This window comes from Opisthocomus hoazin, chromosome 3 (assembly GCF_030867145.1).
Source record: "Opisthocomus hoazin isolate bOpiHoa1 chromosome 3, bOpiHoa1.hap1, whole genome shotgun sequence".
NCBI lineage: Eukaryota > Metazoa > Chordata > Aves > Opisthocomiformes > Opisthocomidae > Opisthocomus > Opisthocomus hoazin.
The window spans coordinates 30991639-31013696 of NC_134416.1; the positions used below are offsets into that span (position 1 = coordinate 30991639).

At 41.0% G+C, this 22058-nt stretch overlaps 1 long non-coding RNA gene and 1 pseudogene across 1 annotated transcript in view; one reads left to right on the top strand and one right to left on the bottom strand.

Annotated features, from left to right (window-relative positions):
- LOC142360730 (uncharacterized) overlaps window positions 1-22058 on the bottom strand; it is a 34067-nt gene that overhangs the window by 2938 nt on the left and 9071 nt on the right. The window contains exon 3 of the long non-coding RNA XR_012763316.1: window positions 10582-10711. This is a non-coding gene — a long non-coding RNA (uncharacterized LOC142360730). The remainder of the gene's footprint in view (window positions 1-10581; window positions 10712-22058) is intronic.
- On the top strand, window positions 1369-6394 carry LOC142360781 (protein unc-50 homolog pseudogene; annotated as a pseudogene).

Here is a 22058-nt window from a genome sequence, read left to right on the forward strand (position 1 = left end):
CTTGAAGTAAATGCATAAAATTGTTTAGAACAATGCTACATTTTTAATATTTTAATTAGATTTTAATTTCATTAATGTAGTTAAATATTGTATATTCTATATTGACCACTGCTCACAGACTTTTGATCTACTAGATAAATTAGCAGGTGCTCTTCATATCTGCAGACTAGTTCTATACCTTTTTATTCATGTAAGAAACTACTTAATTTCTCCTTTGTCCTATGGTTGAGAAACAAAATAACATGACATTTAGGATGTCACATTTTTGTGTTTATAACTTTCCAGGAAGAGAAATGACAAGCTACTGACCTTCTGAAGTAAGAGAATGTGACAAATGTTAATGAGGATGAGAGCTAATGAAAAGCATGACTTTCACATTAAATACTATTCATTTGGCCATGGGGCAAAAGTTCTTTCCCAAAATGCTAACAAATACTTTAAATATGGATACATTACATGAAGAATCTCTCAAAGGTGACACAAAGGGTGGCAACTTTTCATCTTTGCATTAGAAAATAAAATGGACTTTTATACCTAAACAGGGATTTAATCTACATGTATTGCTTAATTAAACTGTGCCATTTCTAGAAGAACTGTGACTAAAAAAGAAGTTAGGTGAACACTTCAGAAAAATAATTGAAGGATGGGTGGACACTACAGAGTCATGTATTTAGGTGCCCATCTGTCAGAGCAGAATCCAGAACAGACAGTCAGGTCACAGACGCACCTGGATGTCTTAGACCGAGAACAAAACGAACGATCTCACCATGCTGATATTCAACATCTAGTCCAAAATGGAAATATGACATAGGAAAGCTTTAATCATAGGTTTTGGCAACTTAATAGAGGATCTACTTGAAACTGCCGTTCTCTGGTACTACACAGTTGCCATGCAGCCTTTTCTGTATTTCTGCTAGGCAATTTCATATAAGAAACTATTCTATACATAAAGAAAGTATTAAGTCAATCCCTGAAACTCTGTTCTTAGTTCTGCCCCAGTGTAAGTATTTCAAGGCTGTAAAATTGTTGTAAGTCTTAAGTTTTAAACTTCTTGCTGAATAACATCTTCTTCACCTTTCAAACAGTTTAGTGCATGCAGTTTATAATTCTATTATCAGCCTCCCATCATTATGCATCTTATAACATGTCAGTCTTATAATTTGAAAGAAAAATGTGAATCCCACCTGCAAAATAAGTTATATCTACATGGGTTGGCACAGTGAGTTGTATACCTCAAAATTTAGACAAATGTTCAAAATATAATTGTCCAGGTTCCCTATATAAGTGTGTATTGTCTGCTGAGGGAAGACCTGAGGCTATCCTCAAGACCACTCAGCTACATGAACCCCGCAAGCCAGCAAACTTGGCATGGCCAGAGAGCATATGGAATCTTTCATCAAGCATTGTGCCAAGTGTTCACAGGTAGTCTGCAGGCAGTCCACAGGCTCTCAGTTAAATATCTTTGGGGACTCAGCCCAGAGGCTGCTCTCAAAAACAGGTAGAGACATAGCATCTATGTACAGACAAAGTCTTCCAAATTAACCCTTGTAGTCTGGCTTGCAAATGGCTTTGAAATTGGATGTTTCTTGACTGACTGGTAAGACTTCCATGGGCCATCCCTTTGTGGCTAATTGGACATTCTGATACTAAATCACACATGTCCATGGACTCCTTAACCATAAGAATCTCCTGCTTTAAGAAAATGAGAACGAGCTACCTGACGGTACCACTGGATTATTCTAAGTACATGTAATTGTTCCAAACTCTTGCAGTACAGCAAGTCAGTTCATGCCAGTTAGAAAAAGAAAACTTCCTCCTTCCCGTACCTGAGGCTTATACAACCTGAACAGGTAAACAGAAATTGTGTTCATGCATCTGTCAAAAAAGCAACGCAGCAATTTAATGATAGAGCAGTTCCAGTCTGTCACATTACATATACCCATGTTTAACAGCATTTTTGCAGATAAATTTTCTTGTTGATTACTTTGGAGAAGAATAGTGCCTTGCACTCTTCTGTCTCTCAGGTGGAAATGTATGAATTAGTAAGATATCATTCACGTATTTCATGTATATGCATAGATACACTCACTTGCATAAATCTTTTATTTTGGGTAAATTAATCTGTATGAAATGGGCTGAATAGCCAAGTCTTTAACTCTGTTGTACAGCCACAACTGATTAATGACATCACTCCATGTCTTAAAAGCTAAAATCTCTTGTTGTCTTTCATAAATAATACAGAAATTATCGCCGTCTACACAGAGGAAAAAATATGCTGTCCGTAAAGAATTAGCAAAAGTTCCTAACAGGGGAGTGCTAATTGATCTTTAAGTTATTCATAGAATTCCTCTGGGTTCTTATCCTCCACAGGAGGTTTTGTTTGTTTTGTGGGTGTTTTTTTCCCTTAGTGAAATGACTTTATCATTATTATAATTTCCTGAGAAGTAACTGTACCTTTTGTTTGGAATTTGAATGAAGTACTGAGCCCATTAACACACAGACTTACACGGTTTTTATCTTAAGACCTTGACTAATACAATGGAACATAGCATTCAACGGAAAACTGTTATGCTATTGGCATTTCATAGTAATTACGTTGGCACTATCAAGAAAGTGAGGATAAATCTGTCTGCACAATTATCTTGGCCAGGAAGCTGCATTTTCATTGTCTTCCCCATTATTCGTTAAAGTTTGTGTTTGCCTTAAATAAGTTCAACTATCTGATTAATGAGCTCTGTTAACCTTTTTCTGTGTGTAATTCTGCATATGCTTCCTTGTCACAAGAACATTCATGTTTTGAGTTTAACTACATAAATCTATAAGATAATTTTTTATCTCTAGATCTTTTTTTTTAAATCACTACAGAGATAAATATATCTATCCTGAAAATATCCTTAAGAATATTTCCCAGGCACCATATGAAGAAAGCAACGCCTGACCTGGATTTGTGCTATTACAGGTTCCAACTTCTTTTCAGTTCTGCTGATAATACATATGGTGTATATAATCCTACATGATCTATGACAGTATATTGACTTACACTAGAAAGAAACTCTGATCCAGGGCATCCACATTCAATCAAATATTTATTGTTCAAGAACACACTGCCTGAGAAACTGCAATTGCACTATTGACTAAGTTTTTGAAAGCAGGCACCCAAGTTATTTCTAAGAAGTTTCAGCAAGTAGAATTGAGAAAATACAGGAACATATACAAAAGAATTAATCACGTAAGCAAACAGCTGTTTTAGTTCACAATTATCACAGCTCTTTTAGAATGTACATTTTACTAACACAAAATAGGCACCTAAAATACACAAGCAAATTCAAGACCAGATGCCTACTGTGGGTACCTCATTTGGTATCAGCCTAGCTAATGTAAAATCATAGAATCATAGAATGGTTTGCATTGGAAGAGTCCTTAAAGACCTAAACTCCCCTGCCATGAGCAGGGACACCTTCCACTAGACCCGGTTGCTCAAAGCCCCATCCAACCTGGCTTTCAACACTTCCAGGGAGGGGGCAGCCACAACTCCTCTGGGCAACATGCTCGAGTGCTTCACCACCCTCGTAGTGAAGAATTTCATTTTTAGATCTAATCTAAATCTACCCTATTTCAGTTTGAAACCATTACCCCTTGTCCTGTCACTACATCTTACTAGAATCCTACTAGAACCTTCACTGTCAGCTTCATTTCCCTTCATTATTTAAGGTGAGACAAAGTGTCTAGCTGACTACTGCAGTACAGAGGGTGAGAGAAAAGACCACATAAGAAGTATTTGGTCAGTGCTAGGGGTCTTCTGTGCCAGTTGGGACCTATCTCATGGGCTGTATTTCTGTCACCATGCATTAAGGCTGATGAGGAGGTTGAACCAAAACACTTTCAGAGGTATTCTACAACCTACTGATTTCATGACCCACGGGTAAGCCAGTAAGAAGACAGAAATACATCTAACGGAAAGGAAAAAATACATGATGGAAACATGCTACATTTCCCTCATTCTTTTATTTCTCTTTAGGCTGCACTGAATCACAGAATCATAGAATCATTAAGGTTGGAAAATATCTCTAAGATCATCAAGTCGAGTCATCGCCCCAACACCACCATGACTACTAAACCATGTCCCAAAGTGCCATATCTATATGTTTTGTGAACACCTGCAGGGATGGGGACTCAACCACCTCCCTGGACAGGCTATTCCAAAGTCTGACCACTCTTTCAGTGTTTTTCCTAATATCCAATCTAAACCTCCCCTGACGCAACCTGAGGCCATTACCTCTCGTCCTATCGCTAGTTACCTGGGAAAAGAGACGAACACCTGCCTCATTATAACTGCCTTTCAGGTGGGGAACAGTGTGAAAGGCCTTACTGAAGTCCATGTAGACAACATCCACAGCCTTTCCCTCATCCACTTGGTGGGTCACCTGGTCATAGAAGGAGATCAGGTTGGTCAAGCAGGACCTGCCTTTCACAAACCCGTGATGGCTGAGCCTGATCCTCTGGTTGTCCTGCACATGCCCAGTGAGCGCACTCAGGATGAATCGCTCCATAATCTTGCCCGGCACCGAGGTCAGGCTGACAGGCCTGTAGTTCCCGGGATGCTCCTTCTGGCCCTTCTTGTAGATGAGTGTCACACTGGCTATCCTCCAGTCATCTGGGACCTCCCCTGCTGGCCAGGACTGCTGCTAGATGATGGACAGTAACTTGGCCAGTTCCTCTGCCAGTTCCTTCAGTCCTCTTGGGTGGATCCATTCCCACCCCATAGACTTGTAAGTGTCTACAAGTGCCACTTGGAAGGTGGCATAGAAGGTCATTAACTGCTTCTTCCTGGATTATGGGAGGTTTGTTCCACTCTACTTCTCTGTCTTCCAGCAGTGGGTGTTGAATAACCAGGCAATAACCGGTCTGACTGCTAAAGACTGAGGCAAAGAAGGCGTTATGTACCTCAGCCTTTTCTTCATCCTTGGTGGCAATGTTCTGCCCTCCCCCAAATCCATTAAGGGATGAAGATTCTCCTTAGCCCTCTTTTTGTTGTTGATTCATTAGTAAAAAATGTTTTTGTTGTCCCTTACAACAGTGGCTAGCCTGAGTTCTAGTTGGGCTTTTGCCTTTCTAATTTCCTCTCTGCATGACCTAATAAGACCCCTGTACTCCTCTGGAGACACCTGCCCTTTCTTCCATGAGTGCTAAACCCTCTTTTTTTTCCTGAGTCCCCACAAGAACGCCCTGTTCAGCCAGTCCGGACATCTTCCCTGATGGTTTGTCTTGCGGCACATGGGGACAGCCTGCTCCTGTGCCTGTAAGACTTCCTCCTTGAAGAATGTCCAGCCTTCCTGGACCCCTTTGCACTTCAAGACTCTCTCCCATGAGACTGTCTTCATCAGCATGCTGAACAGGCCAAAGTCTGCCCTCTGAAAGTCCATGGTGGTAGTTGCTGACCCTCCTCTTCACCACTAACTGCTAACTCTATCATTTCATGGTCTCTAAGCTCGAGACGGCCTCCAACCACCACTTCTCCCACCAGTCTTTCTCTGTTTGTAAAGAGCAGGTCAAGCGAGGCACCTCCACTGGTAGGCTCACTTACCAGCTATGTCAGGAAGTTATCTTCTACACACTCCAGGAACCTCCTGGACTGTTGCCTCTCTGCTCTGTTGCGTTTCCAGCAGATGTCCGGTAAGTTTAAGTCCGCCACGAGAATAGGGGCTAGCGATTGAGTTCGCGCTGTAGCAGATGCTCTATCTGTTCGCTTCGCCGCGGAGGGTCTACAGGAACTTCCACTACAGGAAGCAGACGAAGGACCAGTGGTCCAGGAACTACCCCGTTTTCCTGGTGCTGTTCAGCGTCTGGCTCTGTGTGTCTACTGTAGGATTTGGATTTGTGCTGGACATAGGGTTTTTTGAAACAATAAAGCTGCTGCTTTGGGTTGTCTTCATAGACTGCGTAGGCGTTGGCTTCCTGATTGCAACTGTGATGTGGTTTGTTTCTAATAAGTACTTGGTGAAGCAGCAGAACAGAGACTATGATGTGGAGTGGGGATATGCCTTTGATGTTCACCTGAATGCCTTCTACCCACTTCTGGTCATTTTGCATTTCATCCAGCTGTTCTTCATCAACTATGTCATCATATCCAATTCTGTCATTGGGTATTTTGCTGGGAACACATTATGGCTGATTGCAATCGGTTATTACATCTACGTAACATTCCTGGGATACAGCGCATTGCCCTTCTTGAAGAACACAGCTATTGTTTTGTATCCCTTTGCACTTCTCATCATGCTCTATTTGATCTCAGTAGCATGTGGATGGAACTTCACCAAGATGTTTTGTTCTTTTTATAAATACAGAGTGAAATAAAACCCGGACTTCATCTATCTAATGTTTATTTTGTTCTTACTGTAGCTGTCTTGAGAGTAAAGAAAAAATTAAGAACATTTTGTAAATGATTTAAATTTCTCTTTATTGTAGATAATTGTGTAAAAAAATTTGACGTGTCTAGGGGACCTAATATACACTTACAAATATCTGAACGGTGGGTGTCAGGAGGATGGGGCCAGACTCTTTTCAGTAGTGCCCAGCGACAGGAAAAGGGGCAGTGGGCACAAACTGAAGCACAAGAAGTTCCGTCTGAACATGAGGAAGAATTTCTTCCCTCTGAGGGTGACGGAGCACTGGAACAGGCTGCCCAGGGAGGTTGTGGAGTCTCCTTCTCTGGAGATATTCAAGACCCGCCTGGACAAGGTCCTCTACAGCCTACTGTAGGCGACCCTGCTTTGGTAGGGGTGTTGGACTAGATGACCCACAGAGGTCCCTTCCAACCCCTACCATTCTGTGAACCTGTGAATCTGTGATTGTGAGACTTCTGCCAGCTGCTTGTAGAAAACTTCACCCACCTCCTCATCCTGGTTGGGTGGTCTATAACAGACCCCCAGCAGGATGTCTGCCTTGTTAGCTTTGCCCACCGTCTTTACCCATAAGCACTCAATCTTATCTTCACTGTCATCGAACTCTATGTAATCAAAGCAGTCTCCAACACACAGAGCCACCCTACCGCCTCTCTTTCCTCACCTATCCCTTCTGAAGAACTTATAGCCATCCATTGCAGCACTCCAGTCATGAGAGTCAGCCCACCGTGTTTCTGTGATGGTGGTCAAGTCATAGCTGACCTGCTGCACAATGGATGCCAGCTCCTCCTGTTTGTTGCCCATGCTGCATTGGTGTAGATGTGCACGAGCTGGGCCGTCGATCTCACCCCCAACACTGTCATGCCACGCCTAGGCTCACCTCTAGTGAGCCTGGTTATATCCCCCTCTCCCTTCAAACCTAGTTTAAAGCCCTCTTGATGAGCCCCACCAACTCATCTGTCAGAATCCCTCTTTCCCTTTGAGACAGCTGGACTCCATCTGCCACCACAGGCCCGGAGCCATGTGAACCTCCCCATGATCAAGGAAATGAAAATACCATCGATGGCACCAGTCTGAGCCACCTGTTAATCAGGCGAGTTTTCCTGTCCCTTTCAGTGTTCTTCCCTGACACTACTGGAATTGAGGAAAACACTGCCTGTGCCCCTGATCCTTCCACCAACCGCCCCAATGCCCTGAAGGCCCCTTTAGATGGCATTGGACTTCTCTCTGTGATCTCATCACTGCCAATCTGCATAACCAACAGCGGGTATTAATCAGAGGGCCACACCAGACCAGGAGCTTCCTAACAATATCCCTAACCTGGGCCCCAGGGTAGCAGCAGACTTCCCTGTGGGATGGGTCTGGTCAGCATATTGGGCCTCTGTTCCCCTCAGAAGGGAATTGCCTATGACAATTACCCTCCTTTTTTTCTTAACAGGGGCAGTCATAATGCGTGGGGCTGACCGACTCATCTTAGGCAACCCCCCGGACGAACCTTCACCCACATCCTCATTTGCTGGGCCCTCGCATTGCAGAGCCCCATATCTGTTGCGTAAGGGCAACTGGGGAGGTGAGGGAGGCTGGGAGGGGATTCACCTGTCACCCCGAGCAGGGACCTGTTTCCATTCCCCCCAGTTTCTTAGGTCCCCTCTTTCTGTTTGGTGGCAAGAGGGTAGGGGCTCACCTGCTTCTTGGCCTCAGGGATGGCAGGGTGTGGCTCCACCAGTCAATCTCCCTCTCACACCCCATGATACTCCTTAACCTCTCCACTTCCTCTTTCAGCTCTACCACCAGGCTGAACAGATCATTCACCTGGTCACAGTACAGTGCTGAAGTTTGTATGGGCCAAAGGGAAGGCTGGTTGTATACACGCACAGAAATCATTCGGGGATTCCTTAATTAAAAAAAAACATACGGAAGTCAAGGAATCCCCAGATACAAAAAGAGCTGAAGGTTAGAAAACCGCTAAGCAGAATAATCAGGGATGATTGCTCCTTTCTTCATCTTCGTAAGTGTCTGCTCATGACCACTGAAATTAATCTTCAGAATTTTCAGTCTTAAATATGACTCAGTATAGGCATTAGGTTTTATTATATATATATCTTCAGGATTTCTTGCCTGATGGTATTTATCCTGTCAGCATGTAGTTTGTGACTTTCTCAGACTCTGAATTTTGGCCTTAATACGTTCTCCCTAAAGTTAGCTTTACTCCACAGTATAATGAGGAACAAAGTTAGCATAACAATGTCCCATCAACAGTCTACAGGTGCACCGACAAAACTGAGAAAATAGGGTTTTTGGAGCAATCATAATTTTAAGACACATCTCTTGTGTCTATTACAGCACCACAGCCCAATCAGAAAGCATAAGGACCACCTATGGAACAACATGAGTCCCCCCTAATGGCTGTACGTAAGGTACAGTGTGATAGTAGGTCTGCCTTATGCTGCATACAACTTCTGGTTGAACTGTGCACACCCACTTGAAGAGGCTGCTCCAGTCCCTCTGACTTGAACTGTAAAAGATCATTTCCTATAATAGCAACACAACCTACTCCATCATTCTTACGTTATAGGATGAAAGTATTTTGGAATTTACACTCTTTGGCTCCTCCAAGGAACAGATAATCAGAGAAAAATTTTTTTAACTTTCATTTCATGTATTTTAAAATATTCTTCCCTTTATTTCTTTTCATGCAAATACTCAGTGCATAAAAGCATGGACTAAGAGACTTTTAAAAAGTTGGTGTTAGAGAAGGTTGGTGTTAGAGCAATTCCCATATTACTGGTTTTGCAGCAATACAAGTGTGTGGAAATCTCCCAGAAGAGAAGACAATCTGACATGGTGTCAGCGGCTAGAGAGGGTCAATGTCACCAGTTGTCAGGTGGAGAGGTTTTTATATTGGAACCAACAACTAGATGCAGTAGATGTTTTTCAAAAAGCAAATTACTTCACTAAAACTCAAACGCTGTCAAAGACAGCAGCAAACAGAGAACATGTGCTCACAGAAAGATCTACAATTTGCTTTTCATTTTAATGTAGTATCTTTCTTTTGCTTTCCAGCTGATCTTTATTAAATACAGAAATTATTATTCTGAATTTTAAAATTAACTGATGATCAGACATTTTCAACATAAAAAATTTGCAGTTAAGCTAACAGCTTGTGTTTCAAGTTGAAGCCAAATGTAATTTTAAACAGCCAAACCATAAACTTATTAAATGCCCTTTTAAAGGCAGTGGTTCCAATGTGAGCCCCCATCCTCTTTTCTGACACTTACACAGCATTCACAACTGCTATTCTTGACCTCTCTCTACTACTCCGTCCCTTTGGCTTCTTTCCTGGTTTTCAATGATCTTTCAAAATCTCTTTATAAAATCGATGAGGTGAGACCAGCTATTCCTCAAGCTTTTCTAAAGCGGTCTCACTTTATTTAGAACCACAGAGCTCTTCTGCTTCTTTATGGAAGTTGTCTAACAAGCACTGGCATCTAGTTTCTTTGAAAGATGCTTGCTTGATATTAAAAACCTGGATGACCTGATTCAGCTCAGCTGAATAAAATATTAAAATTCCTTTAATTTTATGGATAGAACAGAAGTCAATGGGTATTTTATACTGGATTTTAGAGAAGCCAGGGTCTCACTGCAAGATTAGACAAGTCTGATGTATGCTTTTCTCGTTTTTGCCACTGACTCAAAATGTATGATGGGTTGTACTAATTTACTCCATTTTCTTTTTAGTCAGATTTTAAATTGCATGAGTCAGACTTTTAATTGCGTAATTTTAATTGCATAGTCAGTGGAATGAGACACCTAAATGATTTTGAAACACTACAGACATCAGTATTTTTAGACGCATGCACTTTTTTTTTTAAACTGCCTCTGTGTTCCTTGGTCTCTTTATCTGTAACACAAAAATCAGATTACTCGCTTACCTAGGTTAACGTATTTTGAAATATTAATTGAATGATGCTTTGCCGGCACAAATTTTTTTAATTATTATTATTGTCTCTCCATTCAATGGAATGTGAAAGATAAGCACCACGCAGGTAATTCCAAGAATATTATCTTATATGTGACATTGGATAGATACTCATTACAAATATACTACTGTTAGAGCTTTCGATCAGAGCACTGTGTGAAGGGAATCATTAACATGTAAACCTCGGGGTGATTTTCTTACCTACTACTTCCAACTGGGACTCTAGCCTCCAGATTCCAACTACCCAAAACATCGTCTAAAAGAGTCACAAATCTGTTGATGATGAGTCAGTTGGTCAGCTTGTGCTGGTCTACTTGGTGACTATTGTGTTCTGCAGAAACAGAGGAAGAAGATGTTGAAAAACAGCCCGTCTGTTCCTTATGGGGTTTATGAAAAGATGTTCAAAAAGATTTGACAGACAGGATAACGGCATGCTAATGGTTCCTACACGTATCTAGGTGAGGATTGCTTCAGATACACTAGCACAAAACCTCCTATATCCAAACTCTCCTGTTTTAATTTCTGGCAGATTTCTCCCCTCTGGAAACACATACAACCAGTCATTTTTTGCACTATATTTTAAGAAGAACTGGAACTGAAAAAATGCAAGAGACACTCTTCTTATCCTACCAAGCCTGTGTTCTCCTGTTTATGTATCATGGATTTTGTTAATAATTTTGTTACATTTTCTCTCTGCTTGTGCTCATAGCAGGAGGGATCTCGGCTAAGAAATATCAGAGCAGCTTTGAGATTATTATTCTTCAGTGGTAATAGCAGGATTGCTTCCTGATGTAACATTCCACTATGCCTCTTTTGTGTGTGGTGCCTGTCACTATAATACATGCAGATTCAAATCTGACTGCTATTTTTACATCTATAACTAGCCTAGCCATTTCTCCTTTTATATTATCCAGTTCTCCACTCCCCTTCTATCTCCTGTACTTTCCACAGGGTAAAGGGGACAGCAAGTTTTGCTATTATGTTTTCCCACAGAAAGACACCCTAATATTGAAGAAATATTTTTGTGAGATCATAGAAACTGCAAAAGAAAAGATTTCTTTGATAATTTTGTCCATCTCTCTACCAGTATGTAACTGTTCCCTACAGTATAATTTTTAGTTTTCTGTCACTTGAAACTTCATGTGTCTCAAATGAGAAGACTTCCACTGTTTCTCTTTAAAAAATATTGCATAACCTAATAGAGATGCTTGCCAGCATACTTGCCCTTCAACTGGGACATAAAAATTTCTCTTTCCTTTTTTTTTTTCTCTCTCTTTAAACTCATTTTCATCAGACTAGATAGTTTCTCTGACCATTGGTGATTTTTTCTTTCAAATATTTAAAGACTTTCCTTCTACCACCCCATTTGTAATTTTGCATCAATGTATACCTATGTGCATCGTGGTTATTTTCATTATTCTACTGCTCTGCAACCATAGCTGCAATCTGTAGTTTGTCAATTAAGGTATCAAAGATTCATTAAAAAGGGGTTGGAAATAAAATGCAAACTGGCTAAAGGACTTTATGGAGACAATGATATGCAAGAGCATTGTCCCAGCTGGAGAAAACATTGTCATGCCAAGAGATTCTATGTACAATTAAATCTTTTGAACCAGGCTATTAATAGGAGTAAAACATGTTGATATTTTCTGATGATTTTGAAACAGGACAAATTATATCTTATAATGCACTTAATTATTTTGAGACAAAGCAAAAGCAAGCAGCAGATTTCTTTCAATTTACAATCAAACTGAGTAACTCTCTCTTGCTTGAACTTTATTTGGCAAGATTGAGCTCAGAGTAGTATTTCATAGCCAACAGTTTTTAATGGAAGATAAATATAACCTAACTCTAACACAAACACTAGTGCTACTATTCAGCCTTGACTTATTTAACGTACATTTCAGAATGCCTCCAACTGCCACTATTCAAAACCTCCCTTCAAGGTTTCCCTGTTGATGGGTAGAAGCAATTCTTAGCAGCAAACTGAGTTATGAAAAGAAAAAAACAGCTCCTCCCAACACTTAAAACTACAAAATATTTTTGATTGCTTTTGTCACTAAAAAGAGATTTACCAAAACAGAATCCGAAACAAATATTTTTCTGATTTTCTATTACTTTTCTATATACTTTGCCTGAAGTGTTTTCTTTCTCAGTAAGTACTCATATGAAAAAAGGCTTTTCTTTCATACATATAAAAAATTGAGATGGAATGAACATAATTGTACTCCTAGACTAGTCTTTATTAGCAGGTTTTTAAGACATTTGTACTAATCGGCTTTCCAACCTCAGTCCAAGTAATACAGAAGTTACGTTGACAGGCACCAGCTCAAAAAACTTTAAGGAGATCTGATCTCATCTCTTCCCTGAAGATGACTTTATGCTGGTTGCCAAGGCACTATGCTGTTCAGAGCCTACCCTTACCTTCATGAACCATAGGAATACGTTGTACAAGTAGTAAAAATTCTTTCCTTATCACTAGTGATTGAGAGCACTACCTTTCACTAACAAGAGAAATCATAAAAATAGTTTTGCACTACTTTGCCTCCTCCTTCAGCTTTTCAAATGTGCCTCCTGGTGAGACTGCCAGCCCTGGGACCATCCTGTACGTAAGCTGTTGTTCTTCCCGAGCATCCGCATTTGACTGACACTGATATTACAGCTGGCAGAGCCCAGGATGGAAAATCAATGGAGGCTGGAACCTGGCATTTCCTTGCATGAGTTTTCAGGGATGTCATTCCTTTATCACCTTGGACCTTGAAGGTTTGCCCATATCGTTGCCTTTGTAGTACCTATCTCTTCTCACTCAAAGGTTTTCTCCATTGGTCCTTCAGACTTTCTCAGAGACAGCTAAACCAGCAGTCCTGCTCCATGTCACAAGCAGGCTACATTCTCTCCTCTTAACACACTGTAAAATCAATGGAGAGAGAGCTATTTGGCAAAGTTTTACATCTGACCTTTAATGCTCTATCTTTAATTTGCGTAAAGAAAATGTAGTGCCTTTTTGCTCTGTAAGCTTTTACCAAAATGTTCTCATTTGCACGAATATGGTTCCGTTAGTGTTAAAATGTTGCAAGCACTTGCTATAAGGTTTTTTCCTCCTTACTTTTATGATAGTTTTATCATAACTTTACTAGTATCATTTCAGAGAGACACCACGGAGTAGAGCCTTGGGGCTATGTTTTCCCACTGATTCGCTAGATAAAATTTATTATGTTTACAAAATACATCAGCATGTTCATAAAGCTTTTTGTTTAAGAGAAATAAAAGAAGCTTTGTGTTACCTAACATTGTATTTCTTCACAATTTTAATTTAAAGCAACTGTAGCAATAAAGAGGAATGTATTTTTTTTCAGTGTTTAAATACAAACTGGCGAATGTAGGTTGTGCATACCAGACATGGGCTGCTCCTGCATGAATTAATAAAAACAAACTGAATTTTCATTCCCTCAACTTATGAATGGTGCCAGTCTTACAGTGGGATGTCTATACTATTCTGTGCTTAATAAAATATACAAATTAAAAGCCAGGCTGAAAGGGTGCACGTTTTTGAAAGTCATTTCAAAGAAACTGTATCATAAAGGACTAAGCTGTTGCCTTCTGTTTTTTAATTTTTGTTAATATCATATTTCATTTTCAGTGATTGCCATCCAAGGCACAGTAAGGAAGTGGTAATCAAATACTGAGTTCATACACCATGATTCCACTTTCCTGGAGACTGAAAAGCCACCAGCAAAACCACAGTAGCATTTCCAGCGTTCATTTTCCTTACAAAGGCAGAATCCAAGTTCATTTGTATCAGTGCAAATTAACAGTAACTCTTCTAGTGTCTAGGATTTACATTACTTAAGGTAAGACAATCTGACTTTTCTACTGCTCCTACACCGGAGCTCTGGTCACAGCCTTTTGTATATTCAAAAGCTTTTCAGCTTCCTATGATGTCAGACATAACTGATTAGTAAAGAAATGTCTCTAAATATTGGAGAACGGAAAGACGACCCTAAGATTCTAATGACTAATAAAGTTTATGGAAGAGTATTTATTTCTCTTTCTTCTGAAAGTGAAGTTGTTGTACATATCAATTGCTAGATCGAAGACACTGAACATCACTTGCAAAGAACGCATGTCTAGGCAGGGACAATGAGAGTGTTTGTCTCCCAAAACCCTCCCAAAATATATCAAGCTGAGGCCTAGACTCTGTTGGTATAGCTGGTAAATTAACTAAATCTCTGCAGCCATGCTATTTTGTAAGGTTTTCTTGGAGTAGTGAAAAGTGTGACACTTGCTAAAGTAACACACTTTGTCTAGGAGAATGATTCTCCACTGAGGCATGCGCTGTAACAGCCACACAGTGCTTACTCGCCCTGAAAATCATGCAAAAGTTTTGAGCACTTTGGAATAAGTGAAAAAAAGAAGCAGAATTACATGTAATGAGAGGAGACAAATGCATGTAACAGAGAATGTAATTTTCATCTGAGCAGTTGCAAAGATATCATGAACAAGCATCTCGGCTACAAAACAACTGTAACTTCAGTAAACCACTACAGGAGGGCTGATGGGGTATTTGCAATGCCAGCAGTGATGAGAGAATCCGTATTAAACTCTGCATCCCCACACTGCTATTAAATCCAGTAAAGGTGAGACACATGATTTTTCATTTCTGGCCGGGAAAACTATATTTATAAAACAAAAATGTGTCATTAAAATGTTATTAGATTTACAGACTGGGAAACTGATAAATAGAGATGTAATCCTCATGGCTTCATCCATCAGAAAAAACTTTTGCTCTGTTTGATGTTTGCCTGTTCTCCTGCTACGCGGTGTGAATTTCCCACATCCATTATCATTTTCTGGTTGTGACAGGTGTTCAGTACCTCAAAAAAGAGCAAAAAGAAAAAAAAAATTTACCACTGGAGTAATTCTCACCCCCTCGCCCCTACTTTATATCTGTTTCTGTATTACAGGAACACCCAGAATGCAGCTTGTTCAAGCCCATATACACTGATGTCATTGGAGTAAGCAAGAGTCTCTTGGGCACGTCATGCACACAGTGCCTCATTTGATTTAGCTTCTTCTCTGACAGTGCTAAAGAGAAAAGAGCTAGGGATCACACTGAGGCAGAGGCTTTACGTCTGCAGAGAGAAAGCATGGGTCCAAAATGCTACCACACTGGAAGTCATGATGTAGATGCAGAAAAGGTTCAAATAGCAAATAAGCTGAAGAGTAACAGGAAACTTTGTGTTGCCCCTAAGTTGAGAGCTGAGATAAAGATGAAAGTATGATGCAATTGAAAAAGTACTTGAAGGATACATTTATTCTAATAAATTAAATGTGTCTGGGACTGTTAGTCTGAGTCTGGGTGTGCACTGAAGCCAATCACTCAAACCTCCATATCAATCATAACAACCTCTATACATAATATTAACTCTCAAACAGGCCAGTAACTTTAAAATTTTCTGTAAGTCCCGCCCTGCTCTAACTTCTGAAATGTGGCCAGCAATCGTTTGTAAGGATGCTGTCTGGTCTGAGCAACAAATGTGTCAGGGACCATACCGGGAGTTTTACAGTGTAGGTGAAGTGAGTGGGAAAATGGGTATAAATTGTATCACATTCTATTCCATATAAATTTTCTGATTTTTTTCTATACCTGATTTCTCTCTATTTTCCTAACTCTTCCTGCTTTCCACCCGAATCTTTCTTGTTTTCTTCTTCACCTACGACAATATTCAGTCACTCCGTCCAGTTCTATTCCATGTTTTTTAACTTCTTTATGCTTCATTTAAATCTCAACCGAGTGAAAGAAGCTTGAAATTTTAGTAAAACCCTCCTTAAAACTCAAGAAAGACTGCTTTTGCCACTGACCTAGAAAACATTGCCTGGAGTTATGCTCTAGCTGATATACCTTGACTTAAAGAAGTTTTCAGAAGCAAGATAAGTCCAAGGCATAAACAGAAATATTTCTTTTTTAGGACAGCACTGTAAGGTATTATATGTACTATGTTTCATCTTACATTGGGAGCCAACAACAACTGGACGTTTACCAGAACCTTTCCTTAAATTTATGAAGTGTTTGAGGAATTTCCTACATGAAGTGTCGAAAATAGTACAAATATTGCAATAAAGGTAAATAGTGTGGTATGGAAAATATCCATTTTTTATATTGCCAAAGGTATTTGCATATTTATAGTAATCAGAAAGAGGCCATGTTTTATGTATACCCTCAGTGGAACCTTGATCCCACTGCAACATATGGGATCTTTGCCATTAGCTTCGGGGGGGCCAAGATTTTTATGAAATATTCATTGTCTGTCTTATTAGTGGAAAACAATGTATACATAATTGATTTTTAGGTACATCTTGAAGTGTAAAGAATAGAAAATTCATAGAACTGTAGAGCTGAATGTCAGGAGGAATCATTAGACTAAATGTTGTGTGACTTCTAAAACTACATGCAAAATGCATAATGCAAACCATTATGAATCTATACAATCACTCTGTAAGACTCTTGCAGGTACATTATAGTTTCATATGGAAATGTGAGGATCCAGAGAGAACATGAAATCTCTGTCCTTGGAGTATGTCAAAACACAACTGGACAAGGCCTTCAGCAGCCCAGTCTAACTTTGAACTTAACCTTGCGTTGAGCAGGACCTCCAGAGGTATTTTCCAACCTTTTTGGTTTGATTTTTTTTTGTTATTGTTAATTATCACTATTATTCTAATTCCAGTGCAGGCAATGTCAATATTTAATAAAACACAAATGTTGAATTATCTTCCATTCTTTTAAAAGCTTATTTTTTTTCTTAATGTTTTAAAATTAATACCAGCAATGTGACTTTTAGACTAGGAGCACCAAAATCAAACCAAGACATCTATGGTGAAATCTTTCAAATTTATCCCTCATGTCTTCTAGACAAATTATATTCATTTTGAGATCTCATGAGATATTAAATATCTCCACAGTTGCTGAACAATTTACTGATGTGTGGCCACAGCAGAACCATGTTGTTCCAGCAGGCAAAAAATATTCTTACAAAAGGAAAATTTAGACATGACCTGAGAAAGTAAGAGAATGCTGCTGTTTACATTTCTAGAAAATATATATCTAAAAATCAACAAAAGATTAAAAAATAAAGAAATTAAGGAAATTTTCACATAGGCATTTCTCCTTTGTCAACAGGCAGATATCCACTGGGAGAGGTGCAATTTGCCTAGGGTGAGGTTTACTCTTTGTGTTTAAAATAATTAAGAGCCCAGCCCAGAACCAGATGAAACCAGTGGGAGAATGAATGCTGCACTAGGGGTAAGCAACTTAAACAACAGGTTTCCAAGTCTTGTTACAGAAATCTAGAAACTCCATTCTTTAACAATATGTCTCGCAACTGTTCTCGTATTTCTTAACCTAGTTTGGGGTATCTTGTACTTTGTGATCACTATTCAACTTCCAGCACTTCTGGTTATGTCCAAAAAAATCCCGCTTTGATATAAGACAAGATTCTTAACCTTTTTGAACTGAGAAAAAAGGTTATCCTGCGAAGTAGTTTCCCCTGGGGAAATAGGAAATCAGGTGAGAAAACACGTTAAATGACCTTGCAGTATTGAGCTGCCAAATCTCATTGCTGGAGATTTCTGTACATTAAAAGGTTTCCTTGGTGTGTAAGGAGACCAGTGATGTACACAGCAGGATGAAGGATTAAAAGCCACAGGGATATCACTGGGATAGAAGCAGGCATGAGAAAGTTATATTTGGATAAGTTGGAAGGATAAAGAATGGAATTTTTTTAAGCTGAACTCTTCAAAAACTTCTGTATTAGTATTATTTGCAAAATAGGTTTTCTAAATATCAAAGTTCTACATTAGCTCAACATAGAAGAGATTGCTCTAATAAAAGATGGTTTAGTAGAAGTGGTTTATAAAACATGATCTAATTTATATGAGCAAAACCCAGCATCAGCAGGGCAAAACCATAGGTAAACCTGGCATATTACAGCGCTGTCTCGTTGCATGCTCTTAGTCCTAACACCTACTGTACTCCTCTGGCAGCATCATGTACGCAGCAGAACAGACTGCTTGTGATTGCAAGTTTTGATAATTTCACTAGGAAGTCACTTGTTTGTGTAACCTGGAGAGTATATTATCACATTAGTTGTGCTCTATCAAATGTTTGGATTTCATAATACTGAAGGTGAACTCAAAAAGTGTTTTAAAATTCATTAATTTATCTGACTATAGCTTCTATACAAAAGCACTGTATAGGGATAATTACTATAATAAATTTTACTATTTTTCACTAGAATATGCATGCTAGGATTTTTTTCAGTACAAAAATAAAAGACAGATTTGGATAAAATGGGAGCCTTTCAGGACCATGGGTAATGAAAAACACAATTTTCTTACCAGATATTTTTCCTTGCTTTGTTCTGATAAAGAACATGAACTAATGCTGAGAGCTGGCATCTTGCTGGTTTCAGACCATGTTCCAGCCTCCTCCGGATAGAACCAGAGCCCTCCAGGGCCAAAATACAGGTACAACTTCAGTGACACACTACTGTGGATTCTGCATGCTACATTCAGCCAAAGTGGGAAAAATACATAGCTGAGAGGACGAGCAAGGCTCTGCCTGCAATTTCAAGTGTTAACTGGAATAGACCAAGAGAAAAGGACAAGGCTCTATCAGGGTGGAGGCTGCTGTGATAGTCTAAAGAGCGAGAGCATAAAGCAGCACAGTTCAAAATTTAGGGGCTTAGAAGACTTTTTGTTTGATCGGATTTTTTATTCCTCACCCTATAACTACTGAGTTTGAGGCACATTGCTTGAAAGCTCATGGCACTTCTCTCTGTCAAAGACAGAAGGTTGGACTAGGTAAACCACTGTTGCAGACCAACTTGGCATTTCTCATCCTGCCATACTTTGGGTAACTGTGACTCCACAAATTTCCTGTGCAATTTCATTAGATACTGAATTTTTATTTTGTACCTCAGAAGACCTATTACCTGGAGCAACGCTGAATCTTGTGCTAGGGGGTCTGTTGCATGACAGGGAAGGGTTTTAGCTGACACGGGAAAGTGTGCCATGAAGTAAAGTCAAGGGACCTGCGCAAGAGATCCAGTTTTTGGGGATAAAATGGCAGGATGCGCTGTCAAATCCCAATGGATGTCACCAACAAAATAGCAGCTATGTCTCCACCAACCAGCAAAAAGGAAGCACAGGCCTTCTTAGGTGTTCTGGGTTTTTGGAGAATGCACATCCCAAATTACAGCCAGATTGTAAGTCCTCTGTACCACGTGACCCGGAAGAAGAATGATTTTGAATGGGGCCCTGAGCAACGACAGGCATTTGAGCAAATGAAACGGGAGATAGTTCATGCCGTAGCCCTTGGTCCAGTCCGGTCAGGGCAAGATGTTAAAAATGTGCTCTACACCGCAGCCAGGGAGAATGGCCCAACCTGGAGTCTCTGGCAGAAAGCACCAGGGGAGACTCGAGGTCGACCCCTGGGGTTTTGGAGCCAGGGATACAAAGGATCCGAGACCCGCTACACTCCCACTGAAAAAGAGATTCTGGCAGCATATGAAGGCGTTCGAGCTGCTTCAGAAGTGGTCGGCACTGAAGCACAGCTCCTCCTAGCACCACAATTGCCGGTCCTGGGCTGGATGTTCAAAGAGAGGGTCCCCTCTACGCATCATGCCACCGATGCTACGTGGAGTAAGTGGGTCGCGCTGATCACCCAGCGCGCCCGAATGGGAAACCCCAGTCGCCCAGGAATTCTGGAGGTAATCATGGACTGGCCAGAAGGCAAAGATTTTGGAGCATCGCCAGAGGAGGAGGTGACACCTGCTGAAGAGGCCCCACTGTATAACCAGCTGCCAGAAGATAAGAAACAGTATGCCCTGTTCACGGATGGGTCCTGTCGCATTGTTGGGAAGCAGCAGAGGTGGAAGGCTGCTGTATGGAGCCCTACACGACAAGTCACAGAAACTGACGAGGGAGAAGGTGAGTCAAGCCAGTTTGCAGAGGTGAAAGCCATCCAGCTGGCTTTAGACATTGCCAGTCGAGAGAAGTGGCCAGTGCTCTATCTTTACACTGACTCCTGGATGGTGGCCAATGCCTTGTGGGGGTGGCTGCAGCAATGGAAGAAGAACAACTGGCAGCGCAGAGGCAAACCTATCTGGGCTGCCCCATTGTGGCAAGATATTGCTGCCCATCTGGAGCAGTTGGTTGTAAAACTCCGTCACGTGGATGCCCATGTCCCTAAGGGTTGGGCCACGGAGAAACATCAAAACAACCAGCAGGTAGATCAGGCTGCTAAGATTGAAGTGGCTCAGGTGGATCTGGACTGGCAACATAAGGGTGAACTCTTTATAGCTTGGTGGGCCCATGACACCTCGGGCCACCAAGGAAGAGACGCGACATACAGATGGGCTTGTGACCGAGGGGTGGACTTGACCATGGACACTATCGCACAGGTTATCCATGAATGTGAAACATGCGCTGCAATCAAGCAAGCCAAGCGGATAAAGCCTCAGTGGTATGGAGGACGATGGCTAAAACATAAATATGGGGAGGCTTAGCAGATTGACTACATCACACTGCCACAAACCCGCCAAGGCAAGCGCTATGTGCTCACAATGGTGGAGGCCACCACCAGATGGCTGGAAACCTACCCTGTGGCCCATGCCACTGCCCGGAATACCATCCTGGGCCAGGAAAAACAAGTCCTGTAGTGACATGCCACTCCCGAAAGAAATGAGTCGGACAACGGGACTCACTTTTGCAACAGCCTCATAGACACCTGGGCCAAAGAACATGGTATCGAGTGGGCGTATCACATCCCCTACCATGCACCAGCCTCTGGAAAGATCGAACAGTACAATGGGCTGCTAAGAACCACTTTGAGAGCAATGGGGTATGGGACTTTCAAAAATTGGGATACTCATTTAGCAAAGGCCACCTGGTTGGTTAACACCAGAGGACCCACCAACTGGGCTGGTCCTGCCCAGTCAAAACCTCAGCGCTCTGTAGAAGGAGATAAAGTCCCCGTAGTGCGCATGCGCAACATGTTAGGGAAGACAGTTTGGGTTAGTCCTGCCTCGGGCAAAGGCAAGCCTGTCCACGGGATTGCTTTTGCTCAAGGACCTGGGTGTACCTGGTGGGTAATGCGGAAGGATGGGGAAGTCCAATGTGTACCTCATGGGGATTTGATTTTGGGTGAGAATAGTCCATAAATAAATAAATTGTATAAAGTTAATTGTTAAATAACCCTGTCACTGTCTGTTATCACTGTTATAATTGTTAGGTGTTGTATCAGCAGTATTGTAGTAAGAATTGTCCAGATTAAAGAAGGATGGACTTTTTGATGAAAACCTAGCAGAGCACAGCGATGATGGGACTGGACCTGGTTTTCAACAACTGGCACCCAGCAACTTCATCGAGACCGATGTCTCCAACCTGCAGACTGTGAGCACGGGCCGCACCAGATACATCAGTCGTGAGCTCCGGATGCAGCAAGTGACCACCCATCACCACACATCACCTCTCCTGCCACAGAAGACCATTACGACAGATGGAGCCCAAGGTCATGGATTAAATGAACTCAATGGACACTTCAGAGTGATGATCCATAGACTAAGGGAATGATATCTGGAGACAGGAGAAGTGGTGGTGATCAACTGGACGATGGG